Source organism: Balaenoptera ricei, chromosome 2, assembly GCF_028023285.1.
Source record: "Balaenoptera ricei isolate mBalRic1 chromosome 2, mBalRic1.hap2, whole genome shotgun sequence".
NCBI lineage: Eukaryota > Metazoa > Chordata > Mammalia > Artiodactyla > Balaenopteridae > Balaenoptera > Balaenoptera ricei.
The window spans coordinates 102,882,464-102,904,918 of record NC_082640.1 but is presented as its reverse complement, the minus strand read 5'-3'; the positions used below and the strand labels follow the sequence as shown (position 1 = coordinate 102,904,918).

General features: G+C 37.3%; 1 protein-coding gene and 1 non-coding gene across 3 annotated transcripts in view; one reads left to right on the top strand and one right to left on the bottom strand.

The window, feature by feature from the left end:
• The window catches only part of EHD4 (EH domain containing 4), a 93,064-nt gene that overhangs the window by 62,207 nt on the left and 8,402 nt on the right, over positions 1-22,455 (bottom strand). The gene's annotated exons all lie outside the window — the stretch shown is intronic.
• Positions 8,824-8,930, top strand: LOC132361831 (U6 spliceosomal RNA). Its single transcript, XR_009502097.1, has one exon. It is a non-coding gene; the product is annotated as a U6 spliceosomal RNA (small nuclear RNA).

Genomic DNA, 22,455 nt, shown 5'->3' with positions numbered 1-22,455 from the left:
AGGGTTGGCACTCCTAACCTGTGTTGTTCAAGGGTCAACTGTTCTCACTATTTACCTGGTGTAGTACAGTACTCTGGGGTAGTATACACTATCTACCTGGTGTATACTAACATTATCCCCACTTTACAGGTGGGAAAACTGAGGCACCAGAAAGGCTAAGCAACGTGCCCAAGGTCACACAGTAAGTGTTTCAGTGGAGATGGAATGCAGGCAGTCAGACTCTAGGTCTTGTGCTGTCTCCAGATATGTTTAAACCTGGGCTTCAGTTGGTAGTTTGTTCAGAGATGAGGAGCACAAGGGGAGTTTCAGGGTGCCTCCATAAGGCACTATGGCCCAATTATTTCCTCCAAAGTGAGGGAAAAGAGCTCTCCAAACCGTCCTCCTGCATGGTCCCTGGGCTGCCCTAACAACAAGGGGCCAGCTCTCCCCATTCTCCCTGGAGAAAAGCTGGGGAGAGAAGATGCTATTTTTCAAAACATATTCAAACTTAATTTTTAAAAAATCTCAAAACTTTTTCAGGCACCTAGTAGACTAGTAAATATTCTTAGGAGCAGAAAGGTCCATGTTTATAATCTCTTATGAAATTCCACACAAATCTTAGAAATACTGATAAAAGCTACAGTGAGAGCATCACACATTTTGTGAAACTCCAGCACTTATAGAGCGTATGCAGAACGTGTGGATTTCACATACACGTATGAATTTAGGAATTTAAGTTTTACAGCCACTCTGAGATCTTAAGTCTGAAACCATTCAACAGCAAAGCTAGAAGTCAAGTCCAGATCACACCCATCCCACGTGCAGTTAGATTTCCATACCCCGTTGCCTGGATGAGGCAGTGCCAGGAGGCCTGTGGGAGACACGGAGGAAGGGGGACGACTGGGGAGAGGTGCCAATGTCAGCAGCCAATGTCACCAGGCTTCCTGCAGAGCACGCCTCACAAAAAGGTTAGGTCCAAGTGTTGGTTTGAAACCTGACAGGCACTTTCCCATAGAGTCAATGTTAACAGCAATGGCTGGCTTGCCAAGATAGCCAAAAAAGGGGCTTGTTGCTGGTCAAACTCATGAGTGGCCATGCAGGACTGGGAGCCTGGAGCTCCTCCCTCCTGGCCGGAGGCTTTTGCTTTTATACCAGGCTCAGCCCCATAGCCGTGGGGTTCCACACAGCGCCCAGCTTCTGGGACCCCAAATAGGACCTGTCAGATACATGAGTTAATACATGACACTCTCAGCTGATTGCCCAGAGAGTCTTTACACTGGGGGATTGAGGGACTTGCCTGGCGGTCCAGTGGTTAGGACTCAGCGCTTTCACTGCCAGGGCTCAGGTTCAGTCCCTGGTCTGGGAACTAAGATCCCAGCTGCGTGGAGCAGCCAAAAAGACACCCCCAAAATGAAAAACAAATGCATTGCTACGTTGGGGGATTGTGAAACTCAGATATACTTCAGTCACACCCCTGGGCAGGCAGGCATGTGTCACATGCGGTGAGGGAACTAAGAACAGCCAGGACACAAACTATCTGATGTGAACAAAGTGAGAATGAAGAGATAAGGTTCAAACCCAGCAACGTTGAAAGGAAGAGTCTGAGTGGATCCTGAGGTGTGATGCACCAAAACGGGCTACCCACCCAGCCACATGCATGAGACTGATCAACTGTGATACTATTTTTTTTTTTTTTTTGGACACCTCAGAGGCTTTCCCAAAGCTACAAGTTCCAGAGACTTTGTGGTGTTATCTGCAATAACAAGAATTCAAAGGAACAAGAGGCCATAGGAAGACTGCAAAAAAGACTCCCCTGCAGTTCAGAGTCGGCGAGCCCACTGCACGAGCATCCTGTGCATTGGGCTGGGTTTTGTCCCCGGCTCCACCTCACTCTCCTTTTCCTGTGTTCTCAGAGAGGGCTGCTAACTCCAGTGGCGACTGCTCCCAAGAGTCTCCAGCCAAGTCATCAATGAAAAAAGGGACAGACATTTGGACTCCAAGCAGCTGGACAGAGGGGGTGGTGGGACCTGACATTGCTTTGTCCCTGTCCGCTGAGGGCCATGGTTCGGTTGCATCCAAGTGGCTCCTGGGACCCTGGCTGCTGTGCTCAGCCCAGGTCAAGGAGCTGCTTTCATGCAAGGCTATATGTAGACAGCGTCTTTCTTCTTCCATTGCTTAGGTTAGAAAATTTCTTTTTTGACTTCATAGAAAAAACTGTCATTTGTCATGGGACCTAATGAAACTTAAAAGCTTTTGCACAGCAAAGGAAACCATAAACAAGACAAAAAGATAACCCTCAGAATGGGAGAAAATATTTGCAAATGAAGCAACTGACAAAGGATTAATCTCTAAAATATACAAGCAGCTCAAGATCAAAAAAACAAACAACCCAATCCAAAAATAGGCAGAAGACCTAGACATTTCTCCAAAGAAGATACACAGATTGCCCACAAACACATGAAAGGATGCTCAACATCACTAATCATTAGAGAAATGCAAATCAAAACCACAGTGGGGTATCACCTCACACCGGTCAGAATGGCCATCATCAAAAAATCTACAAACAATAAATGCTGGAGAGGATGTGGAGAAAAGGGAACCCTCTTGCACTGTTGGTGGGAATGTAAAATGATACAGCCACTATGGAGAACAGTATGGAGGTTCCTTAAAAAACTAAAAATAGAACTACCATACGACCCAGCAATCCCACTACTGGACATATACCCAGAGAAAACCATAATTCAAAAAAAGAGTCATGTACCACAATGTTCACTGCAGCTCTTTACAATAGCCAGGACGTGGAAGCAACCTAAGTGCCCAACGACAGATGAATGGATAAAAAAGATGTGGCACATATATACAATGGAATATTACTCAGCCATAAACGGAAACAAAATTGAGTTATTTGTAGTGAGGTGGATGGACCTAGAGTCTGTCATACAGAGTGAAGTAAGTCAGAAAGAGAAAAACAAATGCCATATGCTAACACATATATGTGGAATCTAAAAAAAAAAAAAAGGTTCTGAAGAACCTAGGGGCAGGACAGGAATAAAGATGTAGATGTAGAGAATGGACTTGAGGACACGGGGAGGGGGAAGGGTAAGCTGGGATGAAGTGAGAGAGTGGCATGGACATATATACACTACCAAATGTAAAATAGATAGCTAGTAGGAAGCAGCTGCATAGCATAGGTAGATCAGCTCGGTGCTTTGTGACCACCTAGAGGGGTGGGATAGGGAGGGTGGGAGAGAGATGCAAGAGGGAGGAGATATGGGGATATATGTATATGTATAGCTGATTCACCTTGTTATAAAGCAGAAACTAACACACCACTGTAAAGCAATTATACTCCAATAAAGATGCTAAAAAAAAAAATTGTCATTTGTGACAGGGGGAGAACAAAAATCTTCAAGACAATGAAAAGTCCCTCAACATACCCAAGCACCATCCTCTCAAAGACGAGCTTAAGAATAACTAAAAAACAAGCAAACAAACAAACTAGAAAAGGCACATTACTCAATGATAGACATCCAAAATTCCAGCTGCAAACCTCGTCTCCCTTGGGTATCCACCCATGCGTTCTGTCTGGGTTTTGTCTGTCACACTTGTGCTTGGAATAATGGAAAAGGCATTAATTATTTTAGTAATACACCTAACGTTTGAGAACTTGTTATGTACTGAAGTCTTTATATGAATAAACTTATTTCATCCTAAGTTCCTTATGGGGTAGGTACTATTTTTATCCCCCATTTTACAGATGAGAAAACAAAGGTTCAAATAGATTAAATTGTTTATTAGAACGTAGGATTTCTATTAGTCCTGTGAGAGCACTACCTGCCCTAAATCAGAGCTTAGGAGGCTATCAACCTCCAACAGGCGTGTTTACAGGAATGGGTTTTGTGAATCATAACAAATATACAAATCTAAGACTTTTTAGTTGGTATTCAATCATTAAGTAAGCACTCTAAAAAGCAATATGGCACATCTATCTGGGGTGTTTTATGAGCATTATTTTTTAAATTCTCAAGCCAGAAATGAGAAAGAGAAATGGCTTGTGTAATGCTAAATGAGATTTTTAAATATTTGTGCATACACTGGCATCTGTGCAGAGAGTTTAGAGGTTTAATTCATTGCTGTGGTCTGGGACATTTTTTAAAAGAGCATTTAACTCCAACGGTCATTTTGTTCCTTTGAGCATTACTAAAGTTTTAAACCATAGAGATGTGAAAAAAGTATCTAAAGTACAAATTTTGAGCTCAGCAAGAGAAACAGTTTTATTTCCTGATTTTTAAATCCAGGGCTATGAGTTTAAATACATTTCAATTTATAATGTGTTGGATGGTTTTACATAATGTATTTTTGATTGATAATACCTGACCCACCATTTCACTAGGAAAGGGACTGAAAAGAAAGTGTTAGTCTTTCAACTCTGATTTGTCCTAAATCTGGAAATGATGTTTTTAAAGCAGTTTCTTTTGTTTATCCTCATGTTTAATACCAAGAAATGGAAATGCCAGAAGAATCAAACATTTATTATCACAAAAGTCTTATAAAAATGGTCCAGAATATATAATTATTTCCTAGCAATGAGTACCACCACCACTACCACCACTGCTTGTAGACACCACCAAACAACAGATTATGATGAAATACTAATAATAATGATAATAATCTTACAAACAACAGTTTATAAGGCATTTCACATATAGGCTTTATCCTTTCACCCTCCCTGTTGCTGGAGCAGGTATTTTTATCCCTAGCTTATAGAAGAGAAAACTGCGCTTATGACAAGTTAAGCAGCTTGTACAGGACCACATTAATACAGGACAATGACTAATGTGAACATTTTGATATACTTCCATCCAGTCATTTTCTGCAGGTATAATTTTTTCTTTATACAATTGGGATCAAAGCATTTAAACAATTTTGCATCTAGCCTTTTCACCATTAGTTTTTCCTCACACCATTAAAAATTATTTGAAAACACAAGTTTTAACGGCTGCATACTATTCTGAGGTGAGTATGCATCAATTTAGCTTGCCATGTCCTTACTGTTGGGCATTGAAATAGCTTCCCGTTTCTTGCTATGAAAAATAATGCTGATAGAAAACAAACTTCTGGTTACCAAAGGGGAAAGGGCAGGGGGGAGGGTAAGTTGGGAGCCTGGGATTAACAGATACACACTACTATATATAAAATAGATAAACAAGGACCTACAGTACAGCACAGGGAACTATAGTTGATATCTTGTATTAACCCATAATGGAAAAGAATCTGGAAAAGAATTTATATATATGTATGTGTATATATATATATATATATATATATATATATATATATATATATATATATATCTGACTCACTCTGCTGTACACTAGAAACTAACACAACATTGTACATCAACTATACTTCAAATAAATAAATAATGCTGAGATAAATATCTCTGAGCAAACATCTACTTTAAAAAACTTTTAGCTTATTTATTTATTTTTATTGAATTATAGTTGATTTACAACATTATATTAGTTTCAGGTATACAGCATAGTGATCTAGTATTTTTACATATTATATTCTATTAAAAGTTATTAAAAGATTACTTTAAATATTTAATCTTCTTTGAGTTATTGAAAAACTAAGTCAGGCCAAGCTTCACTTCCATTTTAAAACTCTATGTCTTCCTCAAGTGTGAAATCTAACTTTTCTTTTCATTTTTGTTTTCCCTTAGTTAAATCATTGACATATTATCACCAGGACTGTTTGTTCAGATGACATCATCCTTGTAACTGCTCTGCGTACTAAGGGAGTGGACCAAGAAAAACTGGAATGGCCTGTTGGACCAAGTATTTGGAATTTGCTGGGTAAAGCCTTTCATATCTCTATTTTTCCAGCTATGAGTGGAATTTAAACTACATCGGGCTGGGATATGCTGAAGGCACAGTGCTGTCTAACCTATGTCATCATCTGGAGCTGCTCCTCTCCACCTTCCACGCTGCTCTGGAAGGAGGGTGGAAGAAAGGGAAAGGAAGGAAAGGAGAACAAAGGGAGAGGAAGTTTACAGGAATCAAAAGCAGCATGCTTCCGTGGGCAGGCCCCACACCTGCACACCTGCTATCAAGGGGAAATGGCCAGCACATGCTGAGGAAAGAGATAGCAAGCATCCAAACCAAAAACAGCCCTCGCACAAAAATATATTAAACCCCTACAAGCTATTCAGGGATGCTCCCTCATATAAATAGCCCTCCAAGACTACAGTAGATAATTGTTTCTCCTAAACTCACAGAGTAAGAGAAATAAAAGCAAAATGAAGAAGCAGAGGAACCACTCCCAGTTAAAAGACCAAGAGAATTCCCCTGAAGGAACAAACAATGAAACAGACCTCTTCAGTCTAATAGACACTGAGTTCAAAAAGGAAGCAATGAAAATACTGAAGAAATTAAGAAAGGCTATCGACAAAAATGCAGATTACTGTAAAAAGGAACTAGAAACTAAAAGGAGGAGCCAAGAAAAATTAGAAAATTAATTTGCTGAGATGAAAGCTGAGCTAAAGGCACTGAATAGCAGAATGAATAATGCAGAAGAAAGGATAAGTGATCTGGAAGATAGAATAATGGAAACTACCCAATCAAAACAGCAGACAAAAAGCCTAATTAAAAAAAAAATGAAAGCAATACAAGAGACCTATGGGCTAATATAAAGTGGGTCAGTCTATGCATAATAGGGATTCCAGAAGGAGAAGAAAGAGAAAAGGGGATTGAAAATGTATTTGAAGAAATTATGGCTGAAAACTTCCCAAATCTAAAGAAGGAAACAGATATCCAGATACAGGAAGCACAGAGGGTCCCAAACAAGAGGAACCCAAACAGACCTACACTAAGACATATTATAATAAAAATGGCAAAAATTAAAGAGAGGATTCTAAAGGCAGCAAGAGAAAAACAAAGAGTTAATTACAAGGGAACACCCATATGGCTATCAGCTGATTTCTCTACAGAAACACTGCAGGCCAGAAGGGAGTGGCAAAATATATTCAAAGTCTTGAAAGGGAAAAATATGTGACCTAGAATACTCTACCCAGCAAGATTATCATTTAAAATAGGAGGAGAAATAAAGAATTTTTCAGACAAGCAAAAATTAAAAGAATACAGCAATACTAAGCCTATCCTAAAAGAAATATTGAAAGGTCTTCTCTAAACAGAAAAGGAGCAGGAAGATATAGGAAGGAGGAAATCACAACTGGAAAGTAAATCACTTAAATTAGCCAGTATACAGATCAAAAAGGAAAAAAAAAACCTATTTGTGAAAACGATGATAAACACAAGGAACATCAAAAGGAGAAACATGAAGATGTAAAAAAGGGCATCAAAATCATAAAATGTGGGGAAGGAGTAAGAAAATGCAGATTTTTTTTTTTTTTTAAAATGTGTTTGAGCCCATATGACTATCAGTCTAAAGCAAGCAGATATAGGAAGGGGTTAACATACTTGAAAAACAGGGCAACTGCAAATCAAAAACACACAACAGATACACAAAAACCAAAAAGAAGAGAACACAACCATAAAATAAAAGGAAATAATCAAACCACAAAAAGAAAAACAAAAAGAAAAGAAGAAGAAACAATCAACCGGAAAACGGCAATAAGTATGTGTGTATCAATAATTACCTTAAATGTCAATGGACTGAATACTCCAATCAAAAGACATAAAATGGCAGACTGGATTAAAAAAACAAGAGCCTACAATATGCTGCCTATAAGAGACCCACCCTAGGGCAAAGGGCACACACAGATTGAAAGTGAGGGAATGGAAAAAGATATTTCATGCAAATAGAAATGAAAAAAAACAGGAGTTGCAATACTCATATCAGAAAACAAAGACTTTAAAACAAAGGCTATAAAGAAAGATAAAGAAGGGCACTATGTAATGATAAAAAGATCAATACAAGAAGAGGATTATATACTTGTCAACATATATGCATGTAATATAGGAGCACCCAAATACATAAAACAAATACTAACAGACATAAATTGATGGGAATACAGTAATAGTAGGAAACTTTAACACCTCACTCACATCAATGGACAGATCATCTAGAAGAAAATCAATAAGGCAACAGAGATCCTAAATGATACAATAGAACAGTTAGACTTAATTGATATTTTCAGCACATTACGTCCCCAAAAAACAGAATACACATTCTTTTCAAGTGCACATGGAACATTCTCTAGGACTGACCACATACTAAGGCACAAAACTAACCTCAACGAATTTAAGAGTACAGAAATTATTTCAAGCATCTTCTCTGACCACAATGACAAGAAACTAGGAATCAACCATGGGAAAAGAAATGAGAAAAAGATGACTACATGGAGACTGAACAACATGTTACTAAAAAAAAAATGGGTCAACAAAGAAATCAAAAAGGAAATTAAAAAAATACCTTGAGACAAATGATAATGAAAACACAGCTATACAAAATCTATGGGATACTGCAAAAGCAGTTCTTAGAGGGAAGTTCATAGTGATACAGGCCTTCCTCAAAAAAAAAGAAAAATCTCAAATAAACAACCTAAACTACCACCTAAAAGAATTAGAAAAAGAAGAACAAACAAAACCTAAAGTCAGCAGAAGGAAGGAAATAATAAAAATCAGGGAAGAAATAAATAAAATTGAGATTTAAAAAACAATAGAAAAAGCCAATAAACCAAGAGCTGGTTCTTTGAAAGGGTAAACAAAATTGATAAACCTCTGGCCAGGCTCACCAAGAAAAGAGAGAGAACCCAAATAAACAAAATAAGAAATGAAAAAGGAGAAATCTCAACTGATACCGAAGAAATACAAAACACCAGTGCTCGCTTCAGCAGCACATACACTAAAATTGGAACGATACAGAGAAGATTAGCATGGCCCCTGCGCAAGGATGACACGCAAATTCGTGAAGCGTTCCATATTTAAAAAAAAAAAATTAAGTGTGAAAAAAAAAAAAAGAAATACAAAACACCATAAGAGAATACCATGCACAATTATATGCCAACAAATTTGACAACCTAGAAGAAATGGACAACTATCTAGAAATATACAGCCCATCAAAAGTGAATCAAGAAGAAATAGATGATTTGAATAGACTGATCACTAAAAGTAAAATCGAATCTGTAATTTAAAAAAACTCCCTACAAACAAAAGTCCAAGACCAGGGACTTCCCTGGTGGCGCAGTGGTTAAGGATCCACCTGCTAATGCATGGGACATGGGTTCAAGCCCTGGTCCAGGAAGATCTCACATGCCGCAGAGCAACTAAGCCTGTGTGCCACAACTACTGGGCCTGTGCTCTAGAGCCCGCGTGCCACAACTACGGAAGCCCATGTGCCTAGAGCTTATGCTCCACAACAAGAGAAGCCACCACAATGAGAAGCCCACGCGCTGAGATGAAGAGTAGCCCCCACTCGCCACAACTAGAGAAAGCCCGTGTGTAGCAACGAAGACCCAAGGCAGCCAAAAATAAATAAATAAATAAATAAATAAATAAATAAATTTATATTAAAAAAAAAGTCCAAGACCAGATGGCTTCATGAGCGAATTCTACCAAACACACAAAGAACTTATATAGATTCTTTTCAAACTCTTCCAAAAGACTGAAGAGGAGGGAACACTCCCAAAGACATTCTATGAAGCCACCATCACCGTGATACCAAAACCAGACAAAGATAACACCAAAAAAGAAAATTACATGCCAATATCTTTGATGAATATAGATGCAAAAATTCTCAACAAAATATTAGCAAAACAAATCCAACAACACATAAAAAAGGTCATACACCACAACCAAGTGGGATTCATCCCAAGTTCACAAGGATGGCTCAACATACACAAATCTATCAATGTGATACACCACATAAATAAAAGTCAAAAACCACATGATCATCTCAATAGATGCAGAAAAAGCATTTGACAAAACTCCACATCCATTCATGATTAAAAACTCTCACCAAAGTGGGTAAAGAGGGAACACATCTCACATAATAAAAGCCATTTATGACAAACCCACAGCCAATATAATACTCAATGGTGAAAAGCCGAAAGTCTTCCCGCTAAAATCTGAAACAAGACAAGGATGCCCACCCTCACCACTTCTATTTGACATAGTATTGGAAGTCCTAGCCACAACAGTTAGACAAGAAAAAGAAATAAAAGGTATCCAAATTGGAAGGGAAGAGGTGAAATTGTCACTATATGCAGATGACATGATACTGTATATAGAAAACCCTAAGGACTCCACCCAAAAACTACTAGATCTAATAAATGAATTTAGTCAAGTAGCAGGATACAAGATTAACATTCAGAAATTGGTTGCATTTCTTTACACTAACAATGAAATATCAAAAAGGGAATGCAAAAAAACAATACCTTTTAAAATCACAAACACACACACACACACACACACACACACACACACACACACACACACACAATACCTAGGAGAATAAACCTGACCAAGGAGGTGAAAGACTTATACGCTGAGAACTATAAAACATTAATAAAGGAAATTAAAGAGGATTCAAAGAAATGGAAAGATATACCATGCTCTTGGATTGGAAGAATTAATATTGTTAAAATGGCTATGCTACCCAAAGGAATCTACAGATTTAATGCAATCCTTATCAAATTATCCATGACATTTTTCACAAAACTAGAACAAATAATCAAAAAATTTATATGGAACCATATAAACCATATTGTCAAAGCAATCCTGGGGGGGTGGGAACAAAGCAGGAGGCATAACTCTCCCAGACTTTAGACAATACTACAAAGCTACAATAAACAAAACAGTGTGGTATTGGTACAAAAATAGACATACGGATCAATGGAACAGAATAGAGAGCCCAGAAATAAACCCACACACCTACAGTCAATTAATCTTCAAAAAAGGAGGCAAGAATATAAAACGGGAAAAAGTCTCTTCAGCAAGTGTTGCTGGGAAAGTTGGACAGCTGCATGTAAATTTGATGAAGTTAGAACACAACCTCACAGCATGCACAAAAATAAACTATAGATTTAAACATAAGACATGACACCATAAAACTCCTAGAAGAGAATACAGGCAAAACATTTTCTGACATAAATTGTACCAATGTTTTCTTAGGTCAGTTTCCCAAGGCAATAGAAATAAAAACAAAAATAAACAAATGGGACCTAATCAAACTTACAAGCTTTTGCACGACAAAGGAAATCATTAAAACAAAAATGAAAACGAAAAGACAACCTAGGAATGGGAGAAAACATTTGCAAATGATGTGACTGACAGGGGCTTAATCTCCAAAATACACAAACAGCTCATACAACTCAACAACAAAAAAACACCCAACCCAATTGAAAGATGGGCAGAAGACCTTAACGACATTTCTCCAAAGAAAACATACAGATGGCCAACAGGCACATGAAAAGATGCTCAACATCACTAATTATTAGAGAAATGCAAATTAAAACTACAATGAGGTATCACCTCACACCAGTCAGAATGGCCATCATTAAAAAGTCTACAAATAACAAACGCTGGAGAGGGTATGGAGAAAAGGGAACCCTCCTATACTGTTGGTGGGAACGTAAGTTGGTACAGCCACTATGGAAAACAGTATGGTGGTTACTCAGAAAACTAAAAGTAGAATTACCATATGATCCAGCAATCCTACTCCTGGGCATATTCCTGGACAAAATTATAATTCAAAAAGATACATGCACCCCTATGTTAATAGCACCACTATTCACAATAGCCAAAACATGGAAACAACCTAAATGTCCATTGACAGATGAATGAATAAAGAAGATATGGTACATATATATAATGGAATACTACTCAGCCATAAAAAGAATGAAATAATGTCATTTGCAGCAACGTGGATGCAACTAGACATTATTATACTAAGTGAAGTATGTCAGAAAGAGAAAGACAAATACCATATGATATGACTTATATGTGGAGTCTAAAATATGGCACAAATGAACTTATCTACAAAACAGAAACAGACTCATAGACATAGAGATCAGACTTGTGGTTGCCAAGGGGGCGGTGGGGGGGAGGGAGAGGGATGGACTGGGAGTCTGGGATTGGTAGATGCAAACTATTACATTTAGAATGGATAAACAACAAGGTCCTACTGTATAGCACAGGGAACTATAACCAATCTCCTGGGATAAACCAAAATGGAAAAGAATATATAGGATTATTCCATAAATAGGGTTAAAAAATAAAAAACCAAAAAAAGAATACTTTCAAAACAGATTTTACTTCCAAGTGGATTAAAGAGTTAAATATTTTTAAAAATCTATTTAAAAAAAGAAAATACAGGTGAATATTTTCTAAATCTTAGGATAAACAAGGATTTTCTAGGCATAAGAGAGATAAAAGACATATTTTATGGAGGAAAAAAATGCTAGATTTGACCACAAATGTTACATATTTCTGCACGTCAAAAACTGTCATAAAAATTAAAAAGGCAAACCTCAAACTGGAAAAAAAACTTAAATAACTATGACAAAGTACTGACAGCCATTATTGAATAAAATATTTAAATATCTGCAAGATAAAGACTAATACTCCAAATGAAAATTGGTCCAAGTTCATATTACAATTCAAAAAGAAATATAGATGTTGGCTATATAGTTTATGAGTTCAGCTTCACTAGTTTAAAAAAAAAAGAAAAGAAACTTTTTCCTATCATATTTATTTGTTTTTAATAGTAATACTTAGTTTTATCAATGGTTTAATGAAATAATAATCCTTATATTAGACTCCCTAATGGGAGTCTAATTTGAAATAACTTTTCTGAATAGGAATATATATACACACACATACACTCCTTTGTGTGTGTGTATATATATCTATATATATATTTAATATATACAGCATATATACACACACACACACACACACACACACACACACACACACACACACACGTACATTTGTCAAGAGTATATATAGGGACTTCCCTGGTGGCGCAGTGGTTAAGAATCCGCCTGCCAATGCAGGGGTCACGGGTTCGAGCCCTGGTCTGGGAAGATCCCACATGCTACAGAGCACCTAAGCCTGTGTGCCACAACAACTGAGCCTGCACTCTAGAGCCCACAAGCCACAACTACTGAGCTTGTGCACCACAACTACTGAAGCCCACGTGCCTAGAGCCCGTGCTCCACAACAAGAGAAGCCACCACAATGAGAAGCCCTTGCACTGCAACGAAAAGTAGCCCCTGCTCGCTGCAACTAGAGAAAAAGCCTGTGTGCCACAACCAAGACCTAATGCAACCAAAAATAAATAAATTTATATAAAAAAGAGTATATATAAACTTGAAAAATATTCATAACTTTTGATGCAGTAATTCATGCTCAGACAGCTATTCTAAGAAAAAAGCTAGATATACTAAGATTTATAGCCAAGAATATTCATTGCAATATTAGGCATGACAGCATAAAATTAAAAACAATGTTCCTATAAAAATCAATTGCATTTCTTTACAATAGCAATGAAATATCAGAAAGGGAATGTAAAAAAAAATACCTTTCAAAATCGTGTCCCCCAAAATAAAATACTTAGGAATAAACTGGACCAAGGAGGTGAAAGACTTATACGCTGAGAACTATAAAACATTAATAAAGGAAATTGAAGATGATTCAAAGAAATGGAAAGATATACAATGCTCTTGGATTGGAAGAACAAATATTGTTAAAATGGACATACTACCCATGCAGATTTAATGTGATCCCTGTCAAATTACCCATGACATTTTTCACAGAACTAGAACAAATCCTAAAATTTATATGGAACCATAAAAGACCCAGAATTGCCAAAGCAATCTTGAATTGCCAAAAGCAATCTTGAAGAAAAAGAACAAAGCAGGAGTCATAACCCTCCTAGACTTCAGACAACACTACAAAGCTACAGTAATCAAAACAGCATGGTATTAGAACAAAAACAGACTTAGGGGTCAATGGAACAGAATAGAGAGCCCAGAAATAAATCCAAACACCTACAGTCAATTAATCTTTGACAAAGGAGGCAAGAATATAAAACGGGAAAAAGACAGTCTCTTCAGCAAGTGCTGTTGGTAAAATTGGACAGCCGCATGTAAATCTGATGAAGTTAGAACACACCCTCTCACCAAACACAAAAATAAACTCAAAATGACTTAAAGACTTAAACATAAGACATGACACCATAAAACTCCTAAAAGAGAGCATAGGCAAAAATTCTCTGACATAAATTGTACCAGTGTTTTCTTAGGTCCGTCTCCCAAGGCCACAGAAATAAAAACAAAAATAAACAAATGGGACCTAATCAAATTTATAAGCTTCTGCACAACAAAGGTAACCATAAAAAAACAAAAAGACAACCTACGGAACAGGAGAAAATATTTCCAAATGATGCAACTGACAAAGGCTTAATTTCCAAAATATACAAACAGCTCATACAACTCAACAACAATAAACAAACAACCCAATTGAAAAATGGGCAGAACACCTAAATAGACATTTCTCCAAAGAAGAAATACAAATGGCCAGGAGGCACATGAAAAGATTCTCAACATCACTAATTATTAGAGAAATGCAAATCAAAACTACATGAGGTACCACCTCACACCGGTCAGAATGGCCATCATTAAAAACTCTACAAATAACAAATGCTGGACAGGATGCTGAGAAAAGGGAACACTTCTACACTGTTGGTGGGAATGTAAGTTGGTACAGCCACTGTGGAAAACAGTATGGTGGTTCCTTAGAAAACTAAAAATAGAATTACCATATGATCCAGCAATCCCTCTCCTGGGCATATTCCCAGACAAGACTTTAATCCAAAAAGATACACGCACTCCCATGGTCACAGCACCACTATTCACAACAGCCAAGACACGAAACAACCTAAATGTCCATCGACAGATGAATGGATAAAGAAGATGTGGTACATATATACAATGGAATACTACTCAGCCAAAATGAAATAACGCTATTTGCAGCAACATGAGGCAGCTAGAGATTATCATACTAAGTGAAGTCAGAGAAAGGCAGATACTGTATGATATCACTTATATGTGGAATCTAAAATATGACACAAATGAACCTATATTCGAAACAGAAAGAGACTCACAGACATAGAGAACAGACTTGTGGTTGCCAACGGGGAGGGGGCTGGGGGAGGGATGTAGTGGGAGGTTGGGGTTAGCAGACGTAAGGTATTATATACGGAACGGATAAACAACAAGGTCCTACTGTACAGCACAGAGAACTATACTGAGTATCCTACGATAAACCATAATGGAAAAGAAAATAAAAAAGAATGTATACATATGTATAACTGAATCAATTTGCTGTACAGCAGAAATTAACACATTGTAACTGAAATGAAAACTACACTAGAAGGAATCAATAGCAGAATAACTGAGGCAGAAGAACGGATAAGTGACCTAGAAGACAGAATGGTGGAATTCACTACTGCGGAACAGAATAAAGAAAAAAGAATGAAAAGAAATGAAGACAGCCTAAGAGACCTCTGGGACAACGTTAAATGCAACAACATTCGCATTATAGGGGTCCCAGAAGGAGAAGAGAGAGAGAAAGGACCAGAGAAAATATTTGAAGAGATTATAGTCGAAAACTTCCCTAACATGGGAAAGGAAATAGCCACCCAAGTCCAGGAAGCTCAGCAAGTCCCATACAGGATAAACCCAAGGAGAAACACGTCGAGACGCATAGTAATCAAATTGGCAAAAATTAAAGACAAAGAAAAATTATGGAAAGCAGCAAGGGAAAAATGACAAATAACATACAAGGGAACTCCCATAAGGTTAACAGCTGATTTCTCAGCAGAAACTCTACAAGCCAGAAGGGAGTGGCATGATATACTTAAAGTGATGAAAGGGAAGAACCTACAACCAAGATTACTCTACCCGGCAAGGATCTCATTCAGATTCGATGGAGAAATCAAAAGGTTTACATACAAGCAAAAGCTAAGAGAATTCAGCACCACCAAACCAGCTCTACAACAAATGCTAAAGGAACTTCTCTAAGTGGGAAACACAAGAGAAGAAAAGGACCTACAAAAACAAACCCAAAACAATTAAGAAAATGGTCGTAGGAACATACATATCGATAATTACCTTAAACGTGAATGGATTAAATGCTCCAAACAAAAGACACAAGCTTGTTGAATGGATACAAAAACAAGACCCATATATATGCTGTCAACAAGAGACCCACTTCAGACCTAGGGACACATACAGACTGGAAGTGAGGGGATGGAAAAAGATATTCCATGCAAATGGAAATCAAAAGAAAGCTGGAGTAGCTATACTCATATCAGATAAAATAGACTTTAAAATAAAGACTGTTACAAGAGACAAGGAAGGACACTCCATAATGATCAAGGGATCAATCCAAGAAGAAGATATAACAATTATAAATATATATGCACCCAACATAGGAGCACCTCAATACATAAGGCAACTGCTAACAGCTATAAAAGAGGAAATCAACAGTAACACAATAATAGCAGGGGACTTTAACACCTCACTTATACCAATGGACAGATCATCCAAAATGAAAATAAATAAGGAAACAGAAGCTTTAAATGACACAATAGACCAGAGAGATTTAATTGATATTTATAGGACATTCCATCCATAAACAGCAGATTACACTTTCTTCTCAAGGGCACGCAGAACATTCTCCAGGATAGATCACATCTTGGGTCACAAATCAAGCCTCAGTAAATTTAAGAAAATTGAAATCATATCAAGCATCTTTTCTGACCACAATGCTATGAGATTAGAAATGAATTACAGGGTAAAAAACATAAAAAACACAAACACATGTAGGCTAAAAATACATTACTAAATAACCAAGAGATCACTTAAGAAATCAAAGAGGAAATCAAAAAATACCTAGAGACAAATGACAATGAAAACATGACGATCCAAAACCTATGGGATGCAGCAAAAGCAGTTCTAAGAGGGAGGTTTATAGCTATACAAGCCTACCTCAAGAAACAAGATAAATCTCAAGTAAGCAATCTAACCTTACACCTAAAGGAACTAGAGAAAGAAGAACAAACAAAACCCAAAGTTAGCAGAAAGAAAGAAATCATAAAGACAAGAGCAGAAATAAATGAAATAGAAACAAAGAAAACAAGAGCAAAGATCAATAAAACTAAAAGCTGGTTCTTTGAGAAGATAAACAAAATTGATAAACCATTAGCCAGACTCATCAAGAAAAAGAGGCAGAGGACTCAAATCAATAAAATTAGAAATGAAAAAGGAGAAGTTACAACAGACACCACAGAAATACAAAGCATCCTAAGAGATTACTACAAGCAGCTCTATGCCAATAAAATGGACAACCTGGAAGAAATGGACAAATTCTTAGAAAGGTATAACCTTCCAAGACTGAACCAGGAAGAAACAGAAAATATGAACAGACTATTCACAAGTAATGAAATTGAAACTGTGATTAAAAATCTTCCAACAAACAAAAACCCAGGACCAGATGGCTTCACAGGTGAATTCTATCAAACATTTAGAGAAGAGCTAACACCCACCCTTCTCAAACTCTTCCAAAAAACTGCAGAGGGAGGAACACTCCCAAACTCATTCTATGAGGCCACCATCACCCTGATACCAAAACCAGACAAAGATACTACAAAAAAAGAAAATTACAGGCCAATATCACTGATGAATATAGATGCAAAAATCCTCAACAAAATACTAGCAAACAGAATCCAACAACACATTAAAAGGATCATACACCATGATCAAGTGGGATTTATCCCAGGGATGCAAGGATTCTTCAGTATACGCAAATCAATCAATGTGATATACCATATTAACAAACTGAAGAATAAAAACCATATGATCATCTCAATAGATGAAGAAAAAGCTTTTTACAAAATTCAACACCCATTTCTGATAAAAACTCTCCAGAAAGTGGGCATAGAGGGAACCTACCTCAACATAATAAAGGCCATATACGACAAAGCCACAGCAAACATCATTCTCAATGGTGAAAAAGTGAAAGCATTTCCTCTAAGATCAGGAACAAGACAAGGATGTCCACTCTCACCACTATTATTCAACATAGTTTTGGAAGTCCTAGCCACGGCAATCAGAGAAGAAAAAGAAATAAAAGGAATACAAATTGGAAAAGAAGAAGTAAAACTGTCACTGTTTGCAGATGACATGATACTATACACAGAGAATCCTAAAAATGCCACCAGAAAACTACTAGAGCTAATCAATGAATTTGGTAAAGTTGCAGGATACAAAATTAATGCACAGAAATCTCTTGCATTCCTATACACTAATGATGAAAAATCTGAAAGAGAAATTAAGGAAACACTCCCATTTACCATTGCAACAAAAAGAATAAAATACCTAGGAATAAACCTACCTAGGGAGACAAAAGACCTGTATGCAGAAAACTATAAGACACTGATGAAAGAAAATAAAGATGGTACCAACAGATGGAGAGATATACCATGTTCTTGGATTGGAAAAATCAATATTGTGAAAATGACTATACTACCCAAAGCAATCTACAGATTCAATGCAATCCCTATCAAATTACCAATGGCATTTTTTACGGAACTAGAACAAATCATCTTAAAATTTGTATGGAGACACAAAAGACCCTGAACAGCCAAAGCATTCTTGAGGGAAAAAAACGGAGCTGGAGGAATCAGACTCCCTGACTTCAGACTATACTACAAAGCTACAGTAATCAAGACAATATGGTACTGGCACAAAAACAGAAACATAGATCAATGGAACAAGATAGAAAGCCCAGAGATAAACCCACGCACCTATGGTCAACTAATCTATGGCAAAGGAGGCAAAGATATACAATGGAGAAGACAGTCTCTTCAACAAGTGGTGCTGGGAAAACTGGACAGCTACATGTAAAGGAATGAAATTAGAACACTCCCTACAAAAGTAAACTCAAAATGGATTCGAGACCTAAATGTAAGACTGGACACTATAAACTCTTAGAGGAAAGCATAGGAAGAACACTCTTTGACATAAGTCACAGCAAGATCTTTTTTGATCCACCTCCTAGAGTAATGGAAATAAAAACAAAAATAAACAAATGGGACCTAATGAAACTTCAAAGCTTTTGCACAGCAAAGGAAACCATCAACAAGACGAGCTCAACATCATTAATCATTAGAGAAATGCAAATCAAAACTACAATGAGATATTATCTCACACCGGTCAGAATGGCCATCATCAAAAAATCTAGAAACAATAAATGCTGGAGAGGATGTGGAGGAAAGGGAACACTCTTGCACTGTTGGTGGGAATGTAAATTGATACAGCCACTATAGAGAACAGTATGGAGGTTCCTTAAAAAACTACAAATAGAACTACCATACGATCCAGCAATCCCACTACTGGGCATATACCCTGAGAAAACCATAGTTCAAAAAGAGTCATGTACCAAAATGTTCATTGCAGCTCTATTTACAATAGCCAGGACATGGAAGCAACCTAAGTGTCCATCATCGGATGAATGGATAAAGAAGATGTGGCACATATATACAATGGAATATTACTCAGCCATAAAAAGAAATGAAATGGAGGTATTTGTAATGAGGTGGATGGAGTTAGAGTCTGTCATACAGAGTGAAGTAAGTCAGAAAGAGAAAAACAAATACAGTATGCTAACACATATATATGGAATCTAAGAAAAAAAAAAAAAGGCCATGAAGAACTTAGTGGCAAGACGGGAATAAAGACACAGACCTACTAGAGAATGGACTTGAGGATATGGGGAGGGGGAGGGGTGAGATGTGACAGGGTGAGAGAGTGTCATGGACATATATACACTACCAAATGTAAAATAGATAGCTAGTGGGAAGCAGCCGCATAGCACAGGGAGATCAGCTCGGTGCTTTGTGACCATCTAGAGGGGTGGGATGGGGAGGGTGGGAGGGAGGGAGATGCAAGAGGGAAGAGATATGGGAACGTATGTATATGTATAACTGATTCATTTTGTTATAAAGCAGAAACTAACACACCACTGTAAAGCAATTATACTTCAATAAAGATGTTTAAAAAAAAACAAGACGAAAAGACAACCCTCAGAATGGGAGAAAATATTTGCAAACAAATCAAAGGACAAAGGATTAATCTCCAAAATATATAAACAGCTCATGCAGCTCAATATTAAAGAAACAAACAACCCTATCCAAAAATGGGCAGAAAACCTAAATAGACATTTCTCCAAGGAAGACATACAGATGGCCAAGAAGCACATGAAAAGCTGCTCAACATCACTAATTATTAGAGAAATGCAAATCAAAACTACAATGAGGTATCACCTCACACCAGTTAGAATGGGCATCATCAGAAAATCTACAAACAACAAATGCTGGAGAGGGTGTGGAGAAAAGGGAACCCTCTTGCACTGTTGGTGGGAATGTAAACTGATACGGCCACTGTGGAGAACAGTATGGAGGTTCCTTAAAAAACTAAAAATAGGGCTTCCCTGGTGGCGCAGTGGTTGAGAATCTGCCTGCCAATGCAGGGGACACGGGTTCGAGCCCTGGTCTGGGAAGATCCCACATGCCGCGGAGCAACTAAGCCCGTGAGCCACAACTACTGAGCCTGCGCGTCTGGAGCTTGTGCTCCGCAACGAGAGGCCTTGACAGTGAGAGGCCTGCGCACCGCGATGAAGAGTGGCCCCCGCTCGCCACAACTAGAGAAAGCCCTCAGACAGAAACGAAGACCCAACACAGCCAAAAATAAATAAATAAATTAATTAATTAATTAATTTAAAACAAAAAACAAAAAAAAAACCCTAAAAATAGAATTACCATATGACCCAGCAATCCCACTGCTGGGCATATACCCAGAGAAAACCATAATTCAAAAAGACACTTGCACCCCAATGTTCATTGCAGCACTATTTACAATAGTCAGGTCATGGAAGCAACCTAACTGCCCACTGACAGACGAATGGATAAAGAAGATGTGGTACATGTATGCAATGAAATATTACTCAGCCATAAAAAGGAACGAAATTGAGTCATTTGTTGAGATGTGGATGGATCTAGAGACTGTCATACAGAGTGAAGTAAGTCAGAAAGAGAAAAACAAATACCGTATATTAACGCACGTATGTGGAACCTAGAAAAATGGTACAGATGAACCGGTTTGCAGGGCAGAAGTTGAGACACAGATGTAGAGAACAAACGTATGGACACCAAGGGGGGAAAACCACGGTGGGGTGGGGATGGTGGTGTGCTGAATTGGGCGACTGGGATTTTATACACTGATGTGTATAAAATTGATGACTAATAAGAACCTGCAGTATAAAAAAACAAACAAACAAAACACCAACTAATACTAAACTTTCTTTGGGTTATTTGTATGGAAATATGTTAATATAACTGTTTCAGACATTACATGAAATTTCTAAAAATCTTATATGTTCTGGTATAATGTTATAAGTCATAATTCTAGCTATTACTTTAAAATGTGTATCTCAGAAATAACTAAATTTCCTTGTCAACTGCATTATTATGAACTTTCATCAAATCTTTAACCATGGTCATTTTTAAGTCTTTTGTCATTTACGGACAGTTCTGGGTGTACTCTGATGCTTTTGCAAAAATGTTCCTATAAAAGGGTTTCATCTTCAAGGGATTCATGGAAAAGACTCTGACAAGTACAGGTTTCTGGTAACTGACTATACTGCTGAACTGAATGAATAAGCATTTTCAGAACTCTAATGGAAAACTGATGAATTCATAAAAGTGCTAACAAAAGATCAAGATTAAAAAAATTAATTACATGGGACTGAGTGAACTGATGAGGATGATTATAATTTTTGTGACTTTCTGTTTGAATTAAAAAAAAGACCCAACACAGCCATAAATAAATAAATAAATATTAAAAGAAAAAAAACTCACTGGATTTTCCAACTTGAATATTGGGATTGAAATAAAAACATATCAAAATAAAAAGAAATTAACACATTGTAAATCAACTATATTTCAATTAAAAAATGGGAAAAATATTAAAAACAACGTTCCAAGCTTTACGATAGAATATGATGCAAACATTAGTTATTTTTGAAGATTACTTAATGACACGAGAAAAAATTCATCATATTGTATTAAGTGAAAAAGGCTGTTTATTAAATTGCATTTATTGCATAATCCCCAGTTTTGTAGTCATGACTTCTATGTCCTCTTCTACGTCATCTGCTAAAATGTGAACAGATGGAGCTTGGACCATATGCCATGGAAGGTCCACCACAGTGAGCCTCTCTCTTCAGGCTTGATGGTTCTAGTGTCATGATTCCATCAACTGAATCTTCATGTAGCAGCGGCTCTCTAATGTTTCCTGGGGGAGGTTGCCTAAGAATCATCTTGAGACGTAGTTTGTAAAAACAAAAACAGATTTCTCAGTCTCATCCACAGATATTCCAATTCATA